Genomic DNA, 23,706 nt, shown 5'->3' on the forward strand with positions numbered 1-23,706 from the left:
CCAAAATTTTAGCCAATCGATTGAAAATAGTAGTACCAAATATAATTACTACAAATCAAGCATATGCTGTTCTAAAAAGAGATATTACTGATGTCATTAACAATATAAGAGATATGATATGGTACATGAAGGAGGAGAAAGAAACAGGATATATAATAAGTGTGGATTTAGAAAAGGCTTTTGATAGAGTTGAACACAAATACTTGATACATGTGATGGAGAGATTTGGTTTTGGGGAGAATTTTTTAAAATGGATAAAATGTTTATATACAGATATAAGTAGTTGTGTAAAAGTGAATGGTTTTTTAACTAAAGATTTTAAAATAACGAGATCAATCAGACAAGGTTGTCCTATGTCAGCATTATTATACACTTTAGTATCTGAAGCTTTAGGACTGGCAGTAGACCAGGAAAAGAACATAAAAGGAATACGCATAAAAGGAGAAGAATCAGAACAAAAAATATTTCAATATGCAGATGACACGACATTGTTTGTAAAAGATATTAAAAGTATGGATAAAGCAATGGAAGTTTTAGAAAGATATTGTAAAGGAACAGGGGCAAAAGTTAATAAAGAAAAAACTACATACATGAAAATTGGATTACCGAATGATCTGCTGAATAAAATGCAATTTAAGGAAGAAAAGAAGAGTATGAAAATTTTAGGTATAAGGGTTGGAGAAAATGAAAATGAAATAAGAGAAGTGGTATGGGAGGAGGTTTTAAAAGGAATGGAGAAGAGATTAAATTTCTGGAAATTAAGAGGATTATTTTTAAAAGGGAAGGTTTTAGTTATTAATTCTTTGTTTTTATCAAAAATGTGGTATGTATTGGGTTCTGTGAGTTTGCCTATATGGGTGTATAAAAAAATCAAATCTATTGTTTTAAACTTTTTATGGGAGGGGAAACCATCGAAAATTGCTTATGACACTCTAATTGGAAAGGTGGAGGAAGGAGGGTTGGGACTAATAGATCCATTAATAAGAATGAAAAGTATAAGAATAAAAACTGTTAATAAATACTGGAAACATGGGAAATATGCGTGGAAGGGTGTAATGAACTATTTTTTAAATAAATGTGGAAAAATGGGAGATGATGTTTTATGGATGAAGCTAAAAGAAAACATGATGAACGGAATACCAGAGTTTTATAAAGAGGTTGTAAAAGCATGGGGTGATTTTAGAAAGCATGTTGTTTGTACGTCTTTTACCAGGGAAGAGATTTTAAGACAACCATTGTTTTTAAATAATCAAATTAAAAAGGGAAATGATACCATTTTTTATAAAAAATGGTTTTATGCGGGGATAAAGCAAATAAAAGATATCTTGTATGAAGTGATACCTGGTTTTGTACCGGTGCAAGTAATAAGAGACGCAATTGTAGAAAATTATGACAATGAAACTAAAACAGTCTTAGAAAAACAATACAAACAAATGAAAGAAGTAATACCGGAAGAATGGATAAATATTATAGAAGGTACAGAAGAAACAAAAGGTAATGATGGAATGAGAATTGATTTTAAAAGTAATGACAAACAGCATGCTTTTAAAGATGGTATTTTAAAGATGTTTTATTCTTGTTTATGTGAAGATGTTTTTATCACACCAAAAGCAGAAGGATATTGGCAAAGATTGTACCCAAGTATGGAAACTAAGAAAATATGGAAAAATCTAAGAGCTTGGTGGAAAAGTCCAATTTTAGAAAACTTTGATTATATTTTAAGACATAATTGTTTATTAAGTGAAATGAGACTGTGTAAATTTGGAATGGCAAGTGATGCAATATGCAAGGTATGTAATAGGGAAGATGAAGGATTGATACATATTTTTTTTAAATGCACAGGGTTAAAATGTTTTATAAAAAAATTAAAAGAAATGACAAGTAAATTGGGAGTAGAACAAAGACGTATTGATGAAGAATGGGAAACAATGTTTTTATTTGGTTCTAAAGGTAATTTTAAGAATGTGTGTTTTTTAAATTTGATATTAACCATTGCTAGATTTGTAATTTGGAGCAGAAGAAATTTTGTCAAACAAAAGAAAACAAAAATACCTGTGTGCAAACTTTTTAAGGTGAAGATGTGTTTTATTTTAAATGTTTTGTTTGATTACTGTAATATGAATGAAGAGAAAGATGTTTTTGTCAAAATTTTTGTAAATGATAACCCATTTATTGAAATGACATGGTTTCGATTTAATGTATTGTTGCCAGAATGTGATTCAGACTGTTTTTAAAATGTATTAACATGTTTTAAATAAAATAAAAAAAAAAAAAAAGAGCGCCCGATCTCGTCTGATCTCGGAAGCTAAGCAGCGTCGGGCCTGCTTAGTACTTGGATGGGAGACCGCCTGGGAATACCAGGTGCTGTAAGCTTTTGCCTTTTCTTCACTATTTATATAATATGCTGGCTTTTACGGAGGCTGATCTTTAAATAGCCCACTTTTTGGAGCAGCCCTCGCTTATGGCCATACCCCCACCTGAGGCGCTAGAGAGCAAACAGGAAGTGAGTTGGCAGTTTGTAGTGTGCAGTAGGTGAGATAGGCTCACCATTTTTCTGGGTGTTTTTTCACATTTATTTTGTTTGTTTTTTAGTTAGAAGGAGTTTTTTTTTTTGAGGAAGGTTTTTTTTAACCCCAAACAGGTCTTTCTGTTTGGGGTTTGAGACAACCAAAAATGGATTTAATGGACAAAGAACACGGACTGGTAAAACAACATGAGATGGGAAATGCGGAACCAGGATTTGTTGCAGACATAACTGAAAGGAATATAAATGAAAGACATGGAGAAAACAATAATGAAACGTGGGCGACGGTGGTTTCAAGGAGGAAACAAGAAAGAAAAACAACTGGACAAGAACGGAAAGGAGATCTACAATCAACTGAAGGTATTGGAATTGAGAAAGAAGTTGGAGAAAAAAGAAATGTTTTATCTCAACGACAACAAATGATACAGAAATTAAGCAAACAAACAAGGTATCAGAGGGAATACAAGAAAGAAGCAACATTAACAATGACTGTTAAAGATATAGAAAATATAACAATACTAATGATAATTAAAGCAGTTGAAGAGAAAGTTGGAATGGGAAAATTGATCGGACTGAGAAGAAAAAATAATTATGATTTTGAAATGACTATGGAAAGTGAGATGGACTGTGATTTGCTGTTGAATGGAATAATGATAAACGGACAAGAATGTGAGATAAGGAAATTGTGTGCAACAGAAAGAATGGTGTCTTTCTTGAGTCTGCCCAGCTATATTGAAGATGAGGAAATCAGTCAAAAACTAATCAATTGGGGTGTAACTCCCATTCTACCACTAAGAAGAAGATATCATCCCGGGACAACGGTGGCAGACGGAACACGATTTTTGAGGGTAAAGTTTCCACAAGAGGTGACGTCTTTACCATACAACACAAGCTTCAGGACTGAAGAAGGAGTGCAGTACTTCAGAGTGATTCACGATAATCAAGTGAAGACATGCAGGATCTGTGTAAGTCCGGAGCATGAAAAAAAGGACTGCCCACAATTCACATGCAGAAATTGTCTTGAGCAGGGGCATTATGCGCGAGACTGTAAAGTCCCGCGGTGCCAAGGCTGCCAAAAGACAATGTTAAGATGCAGATGCGAGATAGAAGACGAGGAAAATGAAGATCCAGGAATGGAAATACAAGAGGTAATGGGAGTTACAACAATTGAGAGGTTAAATGACTCACAAAGGCAGACGCAAGGAGAGGACGAGAAACAAGATGACGAGGAAGAGGAGAACAACAACATAGATGAGAATAAAGAAAAGAAGGAAGATGAAGAACAAGGAATGGAGATGGGAGGAGGAGCGAACAAAGAGGATATAAATTTGATTAAAGAAGGATTTTCTAAGGAACAGGACGATGTGGACACTAATGAACTGGACTACGAAAAAGGACAAGAAAAAGAAAAAGCTGAGGATAAGGGAATAAAGACACTGACTGAGGTAAGAGGAGCAGACAATGGGGGGGAAATTCGTGGAATGGAAAACAAAGGAAAAGAAAGACTGAATAGATGTGTAAAAACAAGAAAAGATGGCTTAGACATTCAACAGGTTCTTAAAAGGCAGAAGATAAGAAGAGAAGAGCAAAAGGAAAGACTGGAGAGGAGGAAAGCTGAAATGGGTGAAGTAAAAAATACTTTTTTGAAAGACAATGAAACGGATTGAATGGTGGGTTTTGGTTTTTCCAATCTTTTCTTTAATGAGCTCTATATCAATTGTATCGCTGAATGCTAGAGGATTATCCAAATGTCAAAAGTTTGAAAGATTAATGTGTCTGACCAAAAAATGTGATGTGCTATGTTTACAAGAAACGAAATGGGAAGATAAAATAAGTGATGAAATTAGAAAATTATGGAACGGAGAAATATATAGTAACTGTGATATGGAAAGGAAGAGAGGGGTAGCTATTTTAATAAGAAAAGGAGTATTTGAAGAAGTAAATATAGATTATAAAGACACAAAGGGAAGAATAATAATTGTTAAATTTGTGTGTAATGGAAAAGAAATGAAAGTGTGTAATATACATGCACCAAATGATGAAAGAGATAAATTTAATTTTTACAGGGATATGAATGAGTTAATAGAAAAACATGACAACATTATGGTGTTAGGTGATTTTAACACTGTAATACAGAGAATTGATGTAGATGATTCAATGGGATTTAGAAGAGATAGAGGGAGGAATGAACTACATAACATAATGGAGAAATATAATATGGTGGATGTGTGGAGAGAGAGGAATGGTATGAAAAGAGAATATTCAAGAAGACAAATTGTTGATAGAGTTCTAAAGCAAAGTAGAATAGACTTATTTTTATGTAAGAAAAAGGAAGCATATTATGTCACTAAGGCGTCTTACAAAAATTATAGTGAGAGTGATCATGATTTTTTATGGATATTGATGAATTTTAATGAGGCTGATAAAGGACCAGGGGTGTGGATATTAAATGCAGAACTTCTAAAAAATGAAATATACAGAATGGAAATAGAAAGTATAATAATTAATAGTGTAAATGAGGAAATGTATGAAATAGAAAAAGGGTTTTGGTGGGACATTCTAAAAAAAAGAATAAAAAAATTCTCAATGGAATATTCAAAAAAATGGCAAAAAGTCAAAAAGATGAAAGAAAATAAGATTAAAAAAGAGTGGGATGAAGAAATGAGGAAAGTAAATGAGCATGATGAAAATATTGATAAGATAATAGAATTACAGGAAGAATTAAAGAAAATAGAAGAAGAGAAGTGTAAAGGAGCAATAATAAGAAGTAGGGCGAAAGACATTGTAGAAGGAGAAAGAAGTACGAAATATTTTTATGAATTAGAAAAAACAAGACAGAGAGCAGATATAATAAAAAGTATTAAAACAGAAGATGCGAGGATTGTAGAAGATAAAACAGGAATTTTGGAAGAAGTCAGAGAATTCTATAAGCATTTATTTACCAAAAATGAGATAGTTTTAGAAGATGAGGAATTTGTATTAAGTAAAATACAGGTTAAAGTTTAATGAGGGAGACAAAGAAATGTGTGAGAGTGAGATTACGGAATTAGAAATAGGAATTGCAATTGATCAACTGAAAAATGGTAAAAGTCCAGGAATAGATGGATTAACAGCTGAATTTTATAAGGTTTTTAAAGATGTGTTATGTCCAATTTTAAATGAAATATTTATAGATAATTTTAAAAAAGGGAATTTAACGAATAGTATGAAGAAAGGTATGGTGAAAATAATTTACAAGAAAAAAGGTGATAAGAGAGACCTGAAAAACTACAGACCACTAAGCATGTTGAATACAGATTATAAAATATTAGCCAAAATTTTAGCCAATCGATTGAAAATAGTAGTACCAAATATAATTACTACAAATCAAGCATATGCTGTTCTAAAAAGAGATATTACTGATGTCATTAACAATATAAGAGATATGATATGGTACATGAAGGAGGAGAAAGAAACAGGATATATAATAAGTGTGGATTTAGAAAAGGCTTTTGATAGAGTTGAACACAAATACTTGATACATGTGATGGAGAGATTTGGTTTTGGGGAGAATTTTTTAAAATGGATAAAATGTTTATATACAGATATAAGTAGTTGTGTAAAAGTGAATGGTTTTTTAACTAAAGATTTTAAAATAACGAGATCAATCAGACAAGGGTGTCCTATGTCAGCATTATTATACACTTTAGTATCTGAAGCTTTAGGACTGGCAGTAGACCAGGAAAAGAACATAAAAGGAATACGCATAAAAGGAGAAGAATCAGAACAAAAAATATTTCAATATGCAGATGACACGACATTGTTTGTAAAAGATATTAAAAGTATGGATAAAGCAATGGAAGTTTTAGAAAGATATTGTAAAGGAACAGGGGCAAAAGTTAATAAAGAAAAAACTACATACATGAAAATTGGATTACCGAATGATCTGCTGAATAAAATGCAATTTAAGGAAGAAAAGAAGAGTATGAAAATTTTAGGTATAAGGGTTGGAGAAAATGAAAATGAAATAAGAGAAGTGGTATGGGAGGAGGTTTTAAAAGGAATGGAGAAGAGATTAAATTTCTGGAAATTAAGAGGATTATTTTTAAAAGGGAAGGTTTTAGTTATTAATTCTTTGTTTTTATCAAAAATGTGGTATGTATTGGGTTCTGTGAGTTTGCCTATATGGGTGTATAAAAAAATCAAATCTATTGTTTTAAACTTTTTATGGGAGGGGAAACCATCGAAAATTGCTTATGACACTCTAATTGGAAAGGTGGAGGAAGGAGGGTTGGGACTAATAGATCCATTAATAAGAATGAAAAGTATAAGAATAAAAACTGTTAATAAATACTGGAAACATGGGAAATATGCGTGGAAGGGTGTAATGAACTATTTTTTAAATAAATGTGGAAAAATGGGAGATGATGTTTTATGGATGAAGCTAAAAGAAAACATGATGAACGGAATACCAGAGTTTTATAAAGAGGTTGTAAAAGCATGGGGTGATTTTAGAAAGCATGTTGTTTGTACGTCTTTTACCAGGGAAGAGATTTTAAGACAACCATTGTTTTTAAATAATCAAATTAAAAAGGGAAATGATACCATTTTTTATAAAAAATGGTTTTATGCGGGGATAAAGCAAATAAAAGATATTTTGTATGAAGTGATACCTGGTTTTGTACCGGTGCAAGTAATAAGAGACGCAATTGTAGAAAATTATGACAATGAAACTAAAACAGTCTTAGAAAAACAATACAAACAAATGAAAGAAGTAATACCGGAAGAATGGATAAATATTATAGAAGGTACAGAAGAAACAAAAGGTAATGATGGAATGATGATTGATTTTAACAGTAATGACAAACAGCATGCTTTTAAAGATGGTATTTTAAAGATGTTTTATTCTTGTTTATGTGAAGATGTTTTTATCACACCAAAAGCAGAAGGATATTGGCAAAGATTGTACCCAAGTATGGAAACTAAGAAAATATGGAAAAATCTAAGAGCTTGGTGGAAAAGTCCAATTTTAGAAAACTTTGATTATATTTTAAGACATAATTGTTTATTAAGTGAAATGAGACTGTGTAAATTTGGAATGGCAAGTGATGCAATATGCAAGGTATGTAATAGGGAAGATGAAGGATTGATACATATTTTTTTTAAATGCACAGGGTTAAAATGTTTTATAAAAAAATTAAAAGAAATGACAAGTAAATTGGGAGTAGAACAAAGATGTATTGATGAAGAATGGGAAACAATGTTTTTATTTGGTTCTAAAGGTAATTTTAAGAATGTGTGTTTTTTAAATTTGATATTAACCATTGCTAGATTTGTAATTTGGAGCAGAAGAAATTTTGTCAAACAAAAGAAAACAAAAATACCTGTGTGCAAACTTTTTAAGGTGAAGATGTGTTTTATTTTAAATGTTTTGTTTGATTACTGTAATATGAATGAAGAGAAAGATGTTTTTGTCAAAATTTTTGTAAATGATAACCCATTTATTGAAATGACATGGTTTCGATTTAATGTATTGTTGCCAGAATGTGATTCAGACTGTTTTTAAAATGTATTAACATGTTTTAAATAAATAAATAAAAAAAAAAAAAAAAAAAAAAAAAAAAAAAAAAAAAAGAGCGCCCGATCTCGTCTGATCTCGGAAGCTAAGCAGCGTCGGGCCTGCTTAGTACTTGGATGGGAGACCGCCTGGGAATACCAGGTGCTGTAAGCTTTTGCCTTTTCTTCACTATTTATATAATATGCTGGCTTTTAGAAAGACGTGTTTTACCGCTCTATTTATTACAATCATTTAAATGTATTATAGAGTTTTAAGTGTTTTACATGTTTTTTAGGCCATTTTATTACTCTTAACATTTTAAGTGAGTGTGTGTCTTTAAAAAATGGATGGTTGGCCTGCCATGTGACTAGACACATGACAGGAAGCAGGAAGTACAACTGTATTAGAGAGCAGCATGACAAACAAAGGACAGTCACCAAACTGTTGGATTGAGGAGTTGCTAATTTTAGAGCTCACCTTTCCATTCACCACCTGCAAACTTTGGATTACACTTTCTGTGGATTGTATATACACCGGTGGACACTCACATTGGACTTATCAACACACTGGGATTCTTGGACTGTTTTTAGGGTATGGACAAATGAACTGTATTCTTTTAACAGCGTTTACCTCGTTTTATCGTGTTGTTTTAAAGTCTTTTATGTGAACCTTGTAAATAAACCAAATCTATTTAAACCAATCTTCTTTTATGTCTCATTCTTTTAACCACTAGTCATCTCTCACAGTTAAATCTGACCCCATTTTAGTCTTGTAACTCGGCTGATAAGGCCGATTGTTACACTTGGATGGGAGACCGCCTGGGATTACCAGGTGCTGTAAGCTTTTGCCTTTTCTTCACTATTTATATAATATGCTGGCTTTTACGGAGGCTGATCTTTAAATAGCCCACTTTTTGGAGCAGCCCTCGCTTACGGCCATACCGCGCTGAGAGCGCCCGATCTCGTCTGATCTCGGAAGCTAAGCAGCGTCGGGCCTGCTTAGTACTTGGATGGGAGACCGCCTGGGAATACCAGGTGCTGTAAGCTTTTGCCTTTTCTTCACTATTTATATAATATGCTGGCTTTTAGAAAGACGTGTTTTACCGCTCTATTTATTACAATCATTTAAATGTATTATAGAGTTTTAAGTGTTTTACATGTTTTTTAGGCCATTTTATTACTCTTAACATTTTAAGTGAGTGTGTGTCTTTAAAAAATGGATGGTTGGCCTGCCATGTGACTAGACACATGACAGGAAGCAGGAAGTACAACTGTATAAGAGAGCAGCATGACAAACAAAGGACAGTCACCAAACTGTTGGATTGAGGAGTTGCTAATTTTAGAGCTCACCTTTCCATTCACCACCTGCAAACTTTGGATTACACTTTCTGTGGATTGTATATACACCGGTGGACACTCACATTGGACTTATCAACACACTGGGATTCTTGGACTGTTTTTAGGGTATGGACAAATGAACTGTATTCTTTTAACAGCGTTTACCTCGTTTTATCGTGTTGTTTTAAAGTCTTTTATGTGAACCTTGTAAATAAACCAAATCTATTTAAACCAATCTTCTTTTATGTCTCATTCTTTTAACCACTAGTCATCTCTCACAGTTAAATCTGATCCCATTTTAGTCTTGTAACTCGGCTGATAAGGCCGATTGTTACACTTGGATGGGAGACCGCCTGGGAATACCAGGTGCTGTAAGCTTTTGCCTTTTCTTCACTATTTATATAATATGCTGGCTTTTACGGAGGCTGATCTTTAAATAGCCCACTTTTTGGAGCAGCCCTCGCTTACGGCCATACCGCGCTGAGAGCGCCCGATCTCGTCTGATCTCGGAAGCTAAGCAGCGTCGGGCCTGCTTAGTACTTGGATGGGAGACCGCCTGGGAATACCAGGTGCTGTAAGCTTTTGCCTTTTCTTCACTATTTATATAATATGCTGGCTTTTACGGAGGCTGATCTTTAAATAGCCCACTTTTTGGAGCAGCCCTCGCTTACGGCCATACCGCGCTGAGAGCGCCCGATCTCGTCTGATCTCGGAAGCTAAGCAGTGTCGGGCCTGCTTAGTACTTGGATGGGAGACCGCCTGGGAATACCAGGTGCTGTAAGCTTTTGCCTTTTCTTCACTATTTATATAATATGCTGGCTTTTACGGAGGCTGATCTTTAAATAGCCCACTTTTTGGAGCAGCCCTCGCTTACGGCCATACCGCGCTGAGAGCGCCCGATCTCGTCTGATCTCGGAAGCTAAGCAGCGTCGGGCCTGCTTAGTACTTGGATGGGAGACCGCCTGGGAACACCAGGTGCTGTAAGCTTTTGCCTTTTCTTCACTATTTATATAATATGCTGGCTTTTAGAAAGACGTGTTTTACCGCTCTATTTATTACAATCATTTAAATGTATTATAGAGTTTTAAGTGTTTTACATGTTTTTTAGGCCATTTTATTACTCTTAACATTTTAAGTGAGTGTGTGTCTTTAAAAAATGGATGGTTGGCCTGCCATGTGACTAGACACATGACAGGAAGCAGGAAGTACAACTGTATAAGAGAGCAGCATGACAAACAAAGGACAGTCACCAAACTGTTGGATTGAGGAGTTGCTAATTTTAGAGCTCACCTTTCCATTCACCACCTGCAAACTTTGGATTACACTTTCTGTGGATTGTATATACACCGGTGGACACTCACATTGGACTTATCAACACACTGGGATTCTTGGACTGTTTTTAGGGTATGGACAAATGAACTGTATTCTTTTAACAGCGTTTACCTCGTTTTATCGTGTTGTTTTAAAGTCTTTTATGTGAACCTTGTAAATAAACCAAATCTATTTAAACCAATCTTCTTTTATGTCTCATTCTTTTAACCACTAGTCATCTCTCACAGTTAAATCTGATCCCATTTTAGTCTTGTAACTCGGCTGATAAGGCCGATTGTTACACTTGGATGGGAGACCGCCTGGGAATACCAGGTGCTGTAAGCTTTTGCCTTTTCTTCACTATTTATATAATATGCTGGCTTTTACGGAGGCTGATCTTTAAATAGCCCACTTTTTGGAGCAGCCCTCGCTTACGGCCATACCGCGCTGAGAGCGCCCGATCTCGTCTGATCTCGGAAGCTAAGCAGCGTCGGGCCTGCTTAGTACTTGGATGGGAGACCGCCTGGGAATACCAGGTGCTGTAAGCTTTTGCCTTTTCTTCACTATTTATATAATATGCTGGCTTTTAGAAAGACGTGTTTTACCGCTCTATTTATTACAATCATTTAAATGTATTATAGAGTTTTAAGTGTTTTACATGTTTTTTAGGCCATTTTATTACTCTTAACATTTTAAGTGAGTGTGTGTCTTTAAAAAATGGATGGTTGGCCTGCCATGTGACTAGACACATGACAGGAAGCAGGAAGTACAACTGTATAAGAGAGCAGCATGACAAACAAAGGACAGTCACCAAACTGTTGGATTGAGGAGTTGCTAATTTTAGAGCTCACCTTTCCATTCACCACCTGCAAACTTTGGATTACACTTTCTGTGGATTGTATATACACCGGTGGACACTCACATTGGACTTATCAACACACTGGGATTCTTGGACTGTTTTTAGGGTATGGACAAATGAACTGTATTCTTTTAACAGCGTTTACCTCGTTTTATCGTGTTGTTTTAAAGTCTTTTATGTGAACCTTGTAAATAAACCAAATCTATTTAAACCAATCTTCTTTTATGTCTCATTCTTTTAACCACTAGTCATCTCTCACAGTTAAATCTGATCCCATTTTAGTCTTGTAACTCGGCTGATAAGGCCGATTGTTACACTTGGATGGGAGACCGCCTGGGAATACCAGGTGCTGTAAGCTTTTGCCTTTTCTTCACTATTTATATAATATGCTGGCTTTTACGGAGGCTGATCTTTAAATAGCCCACTTTTTGGAGCAGCCCTCGCTTACGGCCATACCGCGCTGAGAGCGCCCGATCTCGTCTGATCTCGGAAGCTAAGCAGCGTCGGGCCTGCTTAGTACTTGGATGGGAGACCGCCTGGGAATGCCAGGTGCTGTAAGCTTTTGCCTTTTCTTCACTATTTATATAATATGCTGGCTTTTACGGAGGCTGATCTTTAAATAGCCCACTTTTTGGAGCAGCCCTCGCTTACGGCCATACCGCGCTGAGAGCGCCCGATCTCGTCTGATCTCGGAAGCTAAGCAGCGTCGGGCCTGCTTAGTACTTGGATGGGAGACCGCCTGGGAATACCAGGTGCTGTAAGCTTTTGCCTTTTCTTCACTATTTATATAATATGCTGGCTTTTAGAAAGACGTGTTTTACCGCTCTATTTATTACAATCATTTAAATGTATTATAGAGTTTTAAGTGTTTTACATGTTTTTTAGGCCATTTTATTACTCTTAACATTTTAAGTGAGTGTGTGTCTTTAAAAAATGGATGGTTGGCCTGCCATGTGACTAGACACATGACAGGAAGCAGGAAGTACAACTGTATAAGAGAGCAGCATGACAAACAAAGGACAGTCACCAAACTGTTGGATTGAGGAGTTGCTAATTTTAGAGCTCACCTTTCCATTCACCACCTGCAAACTTTGGATTACACTTTCTGTGGATTGTATATACACCGGTGGACACTCACATTGGACTTATCAACACACTGGGATTCTTGGACTGTTTTTAGGGTATGGACAAATGAACTGTATTCTTTTAACAGCGTTTACCTCGTTTTATCGTGTTGTTTTAAAGTCTTTTATGTGAACCTTGTAAATAAACCAAATCTATTTAAACCAATCTTCTTTTATGTCTCATTCTTTTAACCACTAGTCATCTCTCACAGTTAAATCTGACCCCATTTTAGTCTTGTAACTCGGCTGATAAGGCCGATTGTTACACTTGGATGGGAGACCGCCTGGGATTACCAGGTGCTGTAAGCTTTTGCCTTTTCTTCACTATTTATATAATATGCTGGCTTTTACGGAGGCTGATCTTTAAATAGCCCACTTTTTGGAGCAGCCTTCGCTTACGGCCATACCGCGCTGAGAGCGCCCGATCTCGTCTGATCTCGGAAGCTAAGCAGCGTCGGGCCTGCTTAGTACTTGGATGGGAGACCGCCTGGGAATACCAGGTGCTGTAAGCTTTTGCCTTTTCTTCACTATTTATATAATATGCTGGCTTTTAGAAAGACGTGTTTTACCGCTCTATTTATTACAATCATTTAAATGTATTATAGAGTTTTAAGTGTTTTACATGTTTTTTAGGCCATTTTATTACTCTTAACATTTTAAGTGAGTGTGTGTCTTTAAAAAATGGATGGTTGGCCTGCCATGTGACTAGACACATGACAGGAAGCAGGAAGTACAACTGTATAAGAGAGCAGCATGACAAACAAAGGACAGTCACCAAACTGTTGGATTGAGGAGTTGCTAATTTTAGAGCTCACCTTTCCATTCACCACCTGCAAACTTTGGATTACACTTTCTGTGGATTGTATATACACCGGTGGACACTCACATTGGACTTATCAACACACTGGGATTCTTGGACTGTTTTTAGGGTATGGACAAATGAACTGTATTCTTTTAACAGCGTTTACCTTGTTTTATCGTGTTGTTTTAAAGTCTTTTATGTGAACCTTGTAAATAAACCAAATCTATTTAAACCAATCTTCTTTTATGTCTCATTCTTTTAACCACTAGTCATCTCTCACAGTTAAATCTGACCCCATTTTAGTCTTGTAACTCGGCTGATAAGGCCGATTGTTACACTTGGATGGGAGACCGCCTGGGATTACCAGGTGCTGTAAGCTTTTGCCTTTTCTTCACTATTTATATAATATGCTGGCTTTTACGGAGGCTGATCTTTAAATAGCCCACTTTTTGGAGCAGCCCTCGCTTACGGCCATACCGCGCTGAGAGCGCCCGATCTCGTCTGATCTCGGAAGCTAAGCAGCGTCGGGCCTGCTTAGTACTTGGATGGGAGACCGCCTGGGAATACCAGGTGCTGTAAGCTTTTGCCTTTTCTTCACTATTTATATAATATGCTGGCTTTTAGAAAGACGTGTTTTACCGCTCTATTTATTACAATCATTTAAATGTATTATAGAGTTTTAAGTGTTTTACATGTTTTTTAGGCCATTTTATTACTCTTAACATTTTAAGTGAGTGTGTGTCTTTAAAAAATGGATGGTTGGCCTGCCATGTGACTAGACACATGACAGGAAGCAGGAAGTACAACTGTATAAGAGAGCAGCATGACAAACAAAGGACAGTCACCAAACTGTTGGATTGAGGAGTTGCTAATTTTAGAGCTCACCTTTCCATTCACCACCTGCAAACTTTGGATTACACTTTCTGTGGATTGTATATACACCGGTGGACACTCACATTGGACTTATCAACACACTGGGATTCTTGGACTGTTTTTAGGGTATGGACAAATGAACTGTATTCTTTTAACAGCGTTTACCTCGTTTTATCGTGTTGTTTTAAAGTCTTTTATGTGAACCTTGTAAATAAACCAAATCTATTTAAACCAATCTTCTTTTATGTCTCATTCTTTTAACCACTAGTCATCTCTCACAGTTAAATCTGACCCCATTTTAGTCTTGTAACTCGGCTGATAAGGCCGATTGTTACACTTGGATGGGAGACCGCCTGGGATTACCAGGTGCTGTAAGCTTTTGCCTTTTCTTCACTATTTATATAATATGCTGGCTTTTACGGAGGCTGATCTTTAAATAGCCCACTTTTTGGAGCAGCCCTCGCTTACGGCCATACCGCGCTGAGAGCGCCCGATCTCGTCTGATCTCGGAAGCTAAGCAGCGTCGGGCCTGCTTAGTACTTGGATGGGAGACCGCCTGGGAATACCAGGTGCTGTAAGCTTTTGCCTTTTCTTCACTATTTATATAATATGCTGGCTTTTAGAAAGACGTGTTTTACCGCTCTATTTATTACAATCATTTAAATGTATTATAGAGTTTTAAGTGTTTTACATGTTTTTTAGGCCATTTTATTACTCTTAACATTTTAAGTGAGTGTGTGTCTTTAAAAAATGGATGGTTGGCCTGCCATGTGACTAGACACATGACAGGAAGCAGGAAGTACAACTGTATAAGAGAGCAGCATGACAAACAAAGGACAGTCACCAAACTGTTGGATTGAGGAGTTGCTAATTTTAGAGCTCACCTTTCCATTCACCACCTGCAAACTTTGGATTACACTTTCTGTGGATTGTATATACACCGGTGGACACTCACATTGGACTTATCAACACACTGGGATTCTTGGACTGTTTTTAGGGTATGGACAAATGAACTGTATTCTTTTAACAGCGTTTACCTCGTTTTATCGTGTTGTTTTAAAGTCTTTTATGTGAACCTTGTAAATAAACCAAATCTATTTAAACCAATCTTCTTTTATGTCTCATTCTTTTAACCACTAGTCATCTCTCACAGTTAAATCTGATCCCATTTTAGTCTTGTAACTCGGCTGATAAGGCCGATTGTTACACTTGGATGGGAGACCGCCTGGGAATACCAGGTGCTGTAAGCTTTTGCCTTTTCTTCACTATTTATATAATATGCTGGCTTTTACGGAGGCTGATCTTTAAATAGCCCACTTTTTGGAGCAGCCCTCGCTTACGGCCATACCGCGCTGAGAGCGCCCGATCTCGTCTGATCTCGGAAGCTAAGCAGCGTCGGGCCTGCTTAGTACTTGGATGGGAGACCGCCTGGGAATACCAGGTGCTGTAAGCTTTTGCCTTTTCTTCACTATTTATATAATATGCTGGCTTTTACGGAGGCTGATCTTTAAATAGCCCACTTTTTGGAGCAGCCCTCGCTTACGGCCATACCGCGCTGAGAGCGCCCGATCTCGTCTGATCTCGGAAGCTAAGCAGTGTCGGGCCTGCTTAGTACTTGGATGGGAGACCGCCTGGGAATACCAGGTGCTGTAAGCTTTTGCCTTTTCTTCACTATTTATATAATATGCTGGCTTTTACGGAGGCTGATCTTTAAATAGCCCACTTTTTGGAGCAGCCCTCGCTTACGGCCATACCGCGCTGAGAGCGCCCGATCTCGTCTGATCTCGGAAGCTAAGCAGCGTCGGGCCTGCTTAGTACTTGGATGGGAGACCGCCTGGGAATACCAGGTGCTGTAAGCTTTTGCCTTTTCTTCACTATTTATATAATATGCTGGCTTTTAGAAAGACGTGTTTTACCGCTCTATTTATTACAATCATTTAAATGTATTATAGAGTTTTAAGTGTTTTACATGTTTTTTAGGCCATTTTATTACTCTTAACATTTTAAGTGAGTGTGTGTCTTTAAAAAATGGATGGTTGGCCTGCCATGTGACTAGACACATGACAGGAAGCAGGAAGTACAACTGTATAAGAGAGCAGCATGACAAACAAAGGACAGTCACCAAACTGTTGGATTGAGGAGTTGCTAATTTTAGTGCTCACCTTTCCATTCACCACCTGCAAACTTTGGATTACACTTTCTGTGGATTGTATATACACCGGTGGACACTCACATTGGACTTATCAACACACTGGGATTCTTGGACTGTTTTTAGGGTATGGACAAATGAACTGTATTCTTTTAACAGCATTTACCTCGTTTTATCGTGTTGTTTTAAAGTCTTTTATGTGAACCTTGTAAATAAACCAAATCTATTTAAACCAATCTTCTTTTATGTCTCATTCTTTTAACCACTAGTCATCTCTCACAGTTAAATCTGACCCCATTTTAGTCTTGTAACTCGGCTGATAAGGCCGATTGTTACACTTGGATGGGAGACCGCCTGGGATTACCAGGTGCTGTAAGCTTTTGCCTTTTCTTCACTATTTATATAATATGCTGGCTTTTACGGAGGCTGATCTTTAAATAGCCCACTTTTTGGAGCAGCCCTCGCTTACGGCCATACCGCGCTGAGAGCGCCCGATCTCGTCTGATCTCGGAAGCTAAGCAGCGTCGGGCCTGCTTAGTACTTGGATGGGAGACCGCCTGGGAATACCAGGTGCTGTAAGCTTTTGCCTTTTCTTCACTATTTATATAATATGCTGGCTTTTACGGAGGCTGATCTTTAAATAGCCCACTTTTTGGAGCAGCCCTCGCTTACGGCCATACCGCGCTGAGAGCGCCCGATCTCGTCTGATCTCGGAAGCTAAGCAGCGTCGGGCCTGCTTAGTACTTGGATGGGAGACCGCCTGGGAATACCAGGTGCTGTAAGCTTTTGCCTTTTCTTCACTATTTATATAATATGCTGGCTTTTAGAAAGACGTGTTTTACCGCTCTATTTATTACAATCATTTAAATGTATTATAGAGTTTTAAGTGTTTTACATGTTTTTTAGGCCATTTTATTACTCTTAACATTTTAAGTGAGTGTGTGTCTTTAAAAAATGGATGGTTGGCCTGCCATGTGACTAGACACATGACAGGAAGCAGGAAGTACAACTGTATAAGAGAGCAGCATGACAAACAAAGGACAGTCACCAAACTGTTGGATTGAGGAGTTGCTAATTTTAGAGCTCACCTTTCCATTCACCACCTGCAAACTTTGGATTACACTTTCTGTGGATTGTATATACACCGGTGGACACTCACATTGGACTTATCAACACACTGGGATTCTTGGACTGTTTTTAGGGTATGGACAAATGAACTGTATTCTTTTAACAGCGTTTACCTCGTTTTATCGTGTTGTTTTAAAGTCTTTTATGTGAACCTTGTAAATAAACCAAATCTATTTAAACCAATCTTCTTTTATGTCTCATTCTTTTAACCACTAGTCATCTCTCACAGTTAAATCTGATCCCATTTTAGTCTTGTAACTCGGCTGATAAGGCCGATTGTTACACTTGGATGGGAGACCGCCTGGGAATACCAGGTGCTGTAAGCTTTTGCCTTTTCTTCACTATTTATATAATATGCTGGCTTTTACGGAGGCTGATCTTTAAATAGCCCACTTTTTGGAGCAGCCCTCGCTTACGGCCATACCGCGCTGAGAGCGCCCGATCTCGTCTGATCTCGGAAGCTAAGCAACGTCGGGCCTGCTTAGTACTTGGATGGGAGACCGCCTGGGAATACCAGGTGCTGTAAGCTTTTGCCTTTTCTTCACTATTTATATAATATGCTGGCTTTTAGAAAGACGTGTTTTACCGCTCTATTTATTACAATCATTTAAATGTATTATAGAGTTTTAAGTGTTTTACATGTTTTTTAGGCCATTTTATTACTCTTAACATTTTAAGTGAGTGTGTGTCTTTAAAAAATGGATGGTTGGCCTGCCATGTGACTAGACACATGACAGGAAGCAGGAAGTACAACTGTATAAGAGAGCAGCATGACAAACAAAGGACAGTCACCAAACTGTTGGATTGAGGAGTTGCTAATTTTAGAGCTCACCTTTCCATTCACCACCTGCAAACTTTGGATTACACTTTCTGTGGATTGTATATACACCGGTGGACACTCACATTGGACTTATCAACACACTGGGATTCTTGGACTGTTTTTAGGGTATGGACAAATGAACTGTATTCTTTTAACAGCGTTTACCTCGTTTTATCGTGTTGTTTTAAAGTCTTTTATGTGAACCTTGTAAATAAACCAAATCTATTTAAACCAATCTTCTTTTATGTCTCATTCTTTTAACCACTAGTCATCTCTCACAGTTAAATCTGATCCCATTTTAGTCTTGTAACTCGGCTGATAAGGCCGATTGTTACACTTGGATGGGAGACCGCCTGGGAATACCAGGTGCTGTAAGCTTTTGCCTTTTCTTCACTATTTATATAATATGCTGGCTTTTACGGAGGCTGATCTTTAAATAGCCCACTTTTTGGAGCAGCCCTCGCTTACGGCCATACCGCGCTGAGAGCGCCCGATCTCGTCTGATCTCGGAAGCTAAGCAGCGTCGGGCCTGCTTAGTACTTGGATGGGAGACCGCCTGGGAATACCAGGTGCTGTAAGCTTTTGCCTTTTCTTCACTATTTATATAATATGCTGGCTTTTACGGAGGCTGATCTTTAAATAGCCCACTTTTTGGAGCAGCCCTCGCTTACGGCCATACCGCGCTGAGAGCGCCCGATCTCGTCTGATCTCGGAAGCTAAGCAGCGTCGGGCCTGCTTAGTACTTGGATGGGAGACCGCCTGGGAATACCAGGTGCTGTAAGCTTTTGCCTTTTCTTCACTATTTATATAATATGCTGGCTTTTAGAAAGACGTGTTTTACCGCTCTATTTATTACAATCATTTAAATGTATTATAGAGTTTTAAGTGTTTTACATGTTTTTTAGGCCATTTTATTACTCTTAACATTTTAAGTGAGTGTGTGTCTTTAAAAAATGGATGGTTGGCCTGCCATGTGACTAGACACATGACAGGAAGCAGGAAGTACAACTGTATTAGAGAGCAGCATGACAAACAAAGGACAGTCACCAAACTGTTGGATTGAGGAGTTGCTAATTTTAGAGCTCACCTTTCCATTCACCACCTGCAAACTTTGGATTACACTTTCTGTGGATTGTATATACACCGGTGGACACTCACATTGGACTTATCAACACACTGGGATTCTTGGACTGTTTTTAGGGTATGGACAAATGAACTGTATTCTTTTAACAGCGTTTACCTCGTTTTATCGTGTTGTTTTAAAGTCTTTTATGTGAACCTTGTAAATAAACCAAATCTATTTAAACCAATCTTCTTTTATGTCTCATTCTTTTAACCACTAGTCATCTCTCACAGTTAAATCTGACCCCATTTTAGTCTTGTAACTCGGCTGATAAGGCCGATTGTTACACTTGGATGGGAGACCGCCTGGGATTACCAGGTGCTGTAAGCTTTTGCCTTTTCTTCACTATTTATATAATATGCTGGCTTTTACGGAGGCTGATCTTTAAATAGCCCACTTTTTGGAGCAGCCCTCGCTTACGGCCATACCGCGCTGAGAGCGCCCGATCTCGTCTGATCTCGGAAGCTAAGCAGCGTCGGGCCTGCTTAGTACTTGGATGGGAGACCGCCTGGGAATACCAGGTGCTGTAAGCTTTTGCCTTTTCTTCACTATTTATATAATATGCTGGCTTTTAGAAAGACGTGTTTTACCGCTCTATTTATTACAATCATTTAAATGTATTATAGAGTTTTAAGTGTTTTACATGTTTTTTAGGCCATTTTATTACTCTTAACATTTTAAGTGAGTGTGTGTCTTTAAAAAATGGATGGTTGGCCTGCCATGTGACTAGACACATGACAGGAAGCAGGAAGTACAACTGTATAAGAGAGCAGCATGACAAACAAAGGACAGTCACCAAACTGTTGGATTGAGGAGTTGCTAATTTTAGAGCTCACCTTTCCATTCACCACCTGCAAACTTTGGATTACACTTTCTGTGGATTGTATATACAGATCTGGCCATTTAAAATGCGCGCGGGAAGTAAAGTGGTCTCGCGTGACGCCGGTGTATTCCAAGGGAACACGGAAAATACAATGACATAGGAAAGACATGATCAGTAGGGGGCAGTCATGTAACGCACTGGACTGGAGCAGGCTGAAAACATTGCTGCAAACTAAAAGGTACGGTAACCTGGAGGGGACACCTTCGGTTCACTTATTTTTGTCGTGGCCACACAAATGAATTCGTAGGAATGTCATATTACTTTTTGTCATTGCCACGAGATATTAATTCCTGGGAATGTCATATTATGTCGTGGCCACAAGATTATTTTGTCGAGGTAATGACATCCTTGTTTAATGCATAAACAAACCTGCGTAACCATAACCCAGGATTATCAGAGATAGGTTTGTTAATATTTTTTTATTTTGAGTTAAGAAATGATTTTATTAATTGTTATAGAAATTAATGCAATATTAAGTTATATATTAACAATAGGCAATGCTGTATATGCGAATGTCTGTGCGCGATGTAGACAGCATTCAAAAGTTTATCAAGAATTTATTACATATAAGTACTTCAAATTAAATAGCCCTGCAAGAAACATTTTATGCATCCTAAAGTCTTATCCATTAATTGATCCTCTTTTTTCTGTAATAAATGTATTATTCGTTTATATTCATTATGTCCCCCTTAATTTCGATCTCTTAACATTCCGAATGTTAATGATAAATGCTGGCATGCCATTAAAGCTTTGATTATGCTATATGGCTGGGATTTTAAATATATATATATATATATTCATTTTTAGTCTAATTATAACCTTTATAGTGTTTCATTGTCGAGTGAATCATTCACGTTCCATTTGTAAATCGTATGGTCACACACGGGCATTAATACAATCATAAAGTCAAAACTTTATTGGCATAATTATGGTTCACAATATTTGCTAAATATATGCCAAATAGCATATACAGAAAGTTATTTAGGTTAAGAGATTCAAAGTAGATAGCTCTAAATCACTTATTATTTATTATTATTATAGGTTATTATTATTTCAATACCTGGTTAGGGCTATTTATTTTTAACGCCTGACAACTATGCCAATAACGTTTTGACTTTTTGATTGTATTTATCCCCGTGTGTGAAGATAAATGAGCATGTTTTCATTTACAAATGAAACTACGTGATGATTCATTTCTCAGTAAAACAGTTTAGTATTTAAATAGTCTAGTCTATTAATTAGACGAAACAAAATAAAATATGTTTAATTCAACCTTTAAATTACATTCCAGTAAAAATCAGTCATATAGCATATGTCAAGCATTTACAGAATCATTTACATGAACGTTAAAGAGAGCCAAATTAAGGGGTGGAAACGCACGGAAATAAAAATATATACACTCTAAAAAGTGCTGGGTTATTTTTGTAAACACATTGCTGGGTTAATTGTGCTGGGTCAAAATGTTGGGTTGTTTGAGGCACTGTAAACACACAGTTGGGTTGATCATGCTGGGTCAAATGGACTATAAGGGGTTCTTTCACTATGAACACCTGGGTTGGGTTATTTTGACCCAACCGGTTTGTTTATTTTTTTCACTTCATCGAACATTCTGGATTCTTCACTCGTCTCCTCGCCAGGCGGTCACGCACCTCGCAGCAAGCAGGATTATAAGGTAAATTAATAATATGATTATATAATTATTTACCTTTACTTTTAATAAGTTGTGTTTTAGAGCGTACTGATTTCACTGTTTAATGCAATATTTGATATGTCGCTGTGCGGGGTTGGCATTTTATTCCGTGAATGACGAACGTTGTAACTTAAGCAGCCTATGTACTTTTTTGCCTCAACAATCGCGTTATTGTTATATAAAGTGTGTGTGTGTGTGTGTGTGTGTGTGTGTGTGTGTGTGTGTGTGTAGTGTTATTTGTATAATTTACAGTATACATATGGCCTTTATTTTAACGCCTTATGGAAAGAGTAGGTCAGAAATACGGGGGTAAGTTCCTTTACTGTCTGCATACTGTATTGCTTTGTAATGTTTTGTCAAAATTAGATCATTTCATACAAAAATTTATCTTTTAAGGGCATATTTTTCAAGTAAATGTTTGCGACGTGCCGAATCCAACGATAGATCCATATGTTTTATGTTGAGCATTTTCGCGGTTTTTTCCTTGAGGTAACTTATCTGCATTAGCTAAAACGCTATGTCCCTTACTTTAATAATGTTAAACCACAATATGACAGGTATGTACTATTGTTTATTACTTAAATGTAATGTTGTCTTAGCTACAGTATGTAAAGTTAGACTTAATCTCTCGTGGTGTATGTGGCCGTTCACATGTCGCGTTTTTTGCGCACTGAAGTTCGTTATTATACGCTCATAATGGAAGCTCATTTTTTCCAGGCACGGGACATGGTTGCTTAGCAACGGCAGACGCCATGGGAGAGGAAGCTGCGTTTTTGGAAAGAAAGCGACGCGTCTTGCGTTTTCACGCGTTTTTAGGCGCGGCATGTGAACGGCCCCTTAAGCAGTGTTGCCAGATTGGAAATGTCCAAGTATCGTACCAGAAGCTCAAAATTATCGTATTTGGGAGAAAATTATCGTATTTGAGTCAAACGTTCAAAATAAAGATATTTATCTAGATGTTACAGCTATTTATCATTTTCAGCACTCATTTTCTATACCTTATTGCAATGCTAAACTAATTATCTTACCCCAGTCAAACGTTCAAAATACAGCTATTAATCTAGATGTTACAACTATTTATCCTTTTCAGCACTCATTTTCTATACTTTATTGTTAAACTAATAACCTCAGTTTTGAAACAACTGACCTAAGTGCGACAGGAACGTTAACTTGTGCTCGTGAGAGAGCCATTCTCCACGATGATATTGGTTGAGAAGACGTAAGAACGGATGAAAGACACGCGTAACGCCACGTTCACGTCTCCTCACAATCATGCAGGTAGACGATCCACACAGCTAGATCTTTGAGAATAGAAGCTCTATAATTACAACGACCATGGTGTCACAAAATTGTGAAATTATCGTACATTGTGGTATTATTGATCGTACATCGTACAGAGGTCAAAATTATGGTACAAATACGATAATTATCGTACGTCTGGCAACACTGCCCTTAAGGGGGTGTGAAGGTGTGAACACACCGTTACTCTTCCTCTATTTTAGTGAATGCCTGTGTTGCATTACAAACTAAGAGACCAGTATAAACCT

The 23,706-nt window shown here is 37.1% G+C and overlaps 19 non-coding genes across 19 annotated transcripts; all 19 read left to right on the forward strand.

Annotated features, from left to right (window-relative positions):
- The first annotated feature begins 8,987 nt into the window (after positions 1-8,987).
- Positions 8,988-9,106, forward strand: LOC141302849 (5S ribosomal RNA). The gene has a single exon (XR_012342834.1). It is a non-coding gene; the product is annotated as a 5S ribosomal RNA (ribosomal RNA).
- A 753-nt stretch (positions 9,107-9,859) lies between these two features.
- Positions 9,860-9,978, forward strand: LOC141302850 (5S ribosomal RNA). The gene has a single exon (XR_012342835.1). It is a non-coding gene; the product is annotated as a 5S ribosomal RNA (ribosomal RNA).
- An 84-nt stretch (positions 9,979-10,062) lies between these two features.
- LOC141303160 (5S ribosomal RNA) lies at positions 10,063-10,181 on the forward strand. Its single transcript, XR_012343143.1, has one exon. It is a non-coding gene; the product is annotated as a 5S ribosomal RNA (ribosomal RNA).
- An 84-nt stretch (positions 10,182-10,265) lies between these two features.
- Positions 10,266-10,384, forward strand: LOC141303064 (5S ribosomal RNA). Its single transcript, XR_012343047.1, has one exon. It is a non-coding gene; the product is annotated as a 5S ribosomal RNA (ribosomal RNA).
- Positions 10,385-11,137: 753 nt separating this feature from the next.
- On the forward strand, positions 11,138-11,256 carry LOC141302851 (5S ribosomal RNA). Its single transcript, XR_012342836.1, has one exon. It is a non-coding gene; the product is annotated as a 5S ribosomal RNA (ribosomal RNA).
- A 753-nt stretch (positions 11,257-12,009) lies between these two features.
- LOC141303123 (5S ribosomal RNA) lies at positions 12,010-12,128 on the forward strand. Its single transcript, XR_012343107.1, has one exon. It is a non-coding gene; the product is annotated as a 5S ribosomal RNA (ribosomal RNA).
- An 84-nt stretch (positions 12,129-12,212) lies between these two features.
- On the forward strand, positions 12,213-12,331 carry LOC141302852 (5S ribosomal RNA). Its single transcript, XR_012342837.1, has one exon. It is a non-coding gene; the product is annotated as a 5S ribosomal RNA (ribosomal RNA).
- Positions 12,332-13,084: 753 nt separating this feature from the next.
- LOC141302853 (5S ribosomal RNA) lies at positions 13,085-13,203 on the forward strand. Its single transcript, XR_012342838.1, has one exon. It is a non-coding gene; the product is annotated as a 5S ribosomal RNA (ribosomal RNA).
- Positions 13,204-13,956: 753 nt separating this feature from the next.
- Positions 13,957-14,075, forward strand: LOC141302855 (5S ribosomal RNA). The gene has a single exon (XR_012342841.1). It is a non-coding gene; the product is annotated as a 5S ribosomal RNA (ribosomal RNA).
- Positions 14,076-14,828: 753 nt separating this feature from the next.
- Positions 14,829-14,947, forward strand: LOC141302856 (5S ribosomal RNA). The gene has a single exon (XR_012342842.1). It is a non-coding gene; the product is annotated as a 5S ribosomal RNA (ribosomal RNA).
- A 753-nt stretch (positions 14,948-15,700) lies between these two features.
- Positions 15,701-15,819, forward strand: LOC141302857 (5S ribosomal RNA). The gene has a single exon (XR_012342843.1). It is a non-coding gene; the product is annotated as a 5S ribosomal RNA (ribosomal RNA).
- Positions 15,820-15,903: 84 nt separating this feature from the next.
- On the forward strand, positions 15,904-16,022 carry LOC141303162 (5S ribosomal RNA). The gene has a single exon (XR_012343145.1). It is a non-coding gene; the product is annotated as a 5S ribosomal RNA (ribosomal RNA).
- An 84-nt stretch (positions 16,023-16,106) lies between these two features.
- LOC141302858 (5S ribosomal RNA) lies at positions 16,107-16,225 on the forward strand. Its single transcript, XR_012342844.1, has one exon. It is a non-coding gene; the product is annotated as a 5S ribosomal RNA (ribosomal RNA).
- Positions 16,226-16,978: 753 nt separating this feature from the next.
- On the forward strand, positions 16,979-17,097 carry LOC141302860 (5S ribosomal RNA). The gene has a single exon (XR_012342845.1). It is a non-coding gene; the product is annotated as a 5S ribosomal RNA (ribosomal RNA).
- An 84-nt stretch (positions 17,098-17,181) lies between these two features.
- Positions 17,182-17,300, forward strand: LOC141302861 (5S ribosomal RNA). The gene has a single exon (XR_012342846.1). It is a non-coding gene; the product is annotated as a 5S ribosomal RNA (ribosomal RNA).
- Positions 17,301-18,053: 753 nt separating this feature from the next.
- Positions 18,054-18,172, forward strand: LOC141303374 (5S ribosomal RNA). The gene has a single exon (XR_012343355.1). It is a non-coding gene; the product is annotated as a 5S ribosomal RNA (ribosomal RNA).
- A 753-nt stretch (positions 18,173-18,925) lies between these two features.
- Positions 18,926-19,044, forward strand: LOC141302862 (5S ribosomal RNA). The gene has a single exon (XR_012342847.1). It is a non-coding gene; the product is annotated as a 5S ribosomal RNA (ribosomal RNA).
- An 84-nt stretch (positions 19,045-19,128) lies between these two features.
- Positions 19,129-19,247, forward strand: LOC141302863 (5S ribosomal RNA). Its single transcript, XR_012342848.1, has one exon. It is a non-coding gene; the product is annotated as a 5S ribosomal RNA (ribosomal RNA).
- A 753-nt stretch (positions 19,248-20,000) lies between these two features.
- LOC141302864 (5S ribosomal RNA) lies at positions 20,001-20,119 on the forward strand. The gene has a single exon (XR_012342849.1). It is a non-coding gene; the product is annotated as a 5S ribosomal RNA (ribosomal RNA).
- Positions 20,120-23,706: the final 3,587 nt, after the last annotated feature.

Source organism: Garra rufa, unplaced genomic scaffold (genome assembly GCF_049309525.1).
Source record: "Garra rufa unplaced genomic scaffold, GarRuf1.0 hap1_unplaced_001, whole genome shotgun sequence".
Lineage (NCBI taxonomy): Eukaryota > Metazoa > Chordata > Actinopteri > Cypriniformes > Cyprinidae > Garra > Garra rufa.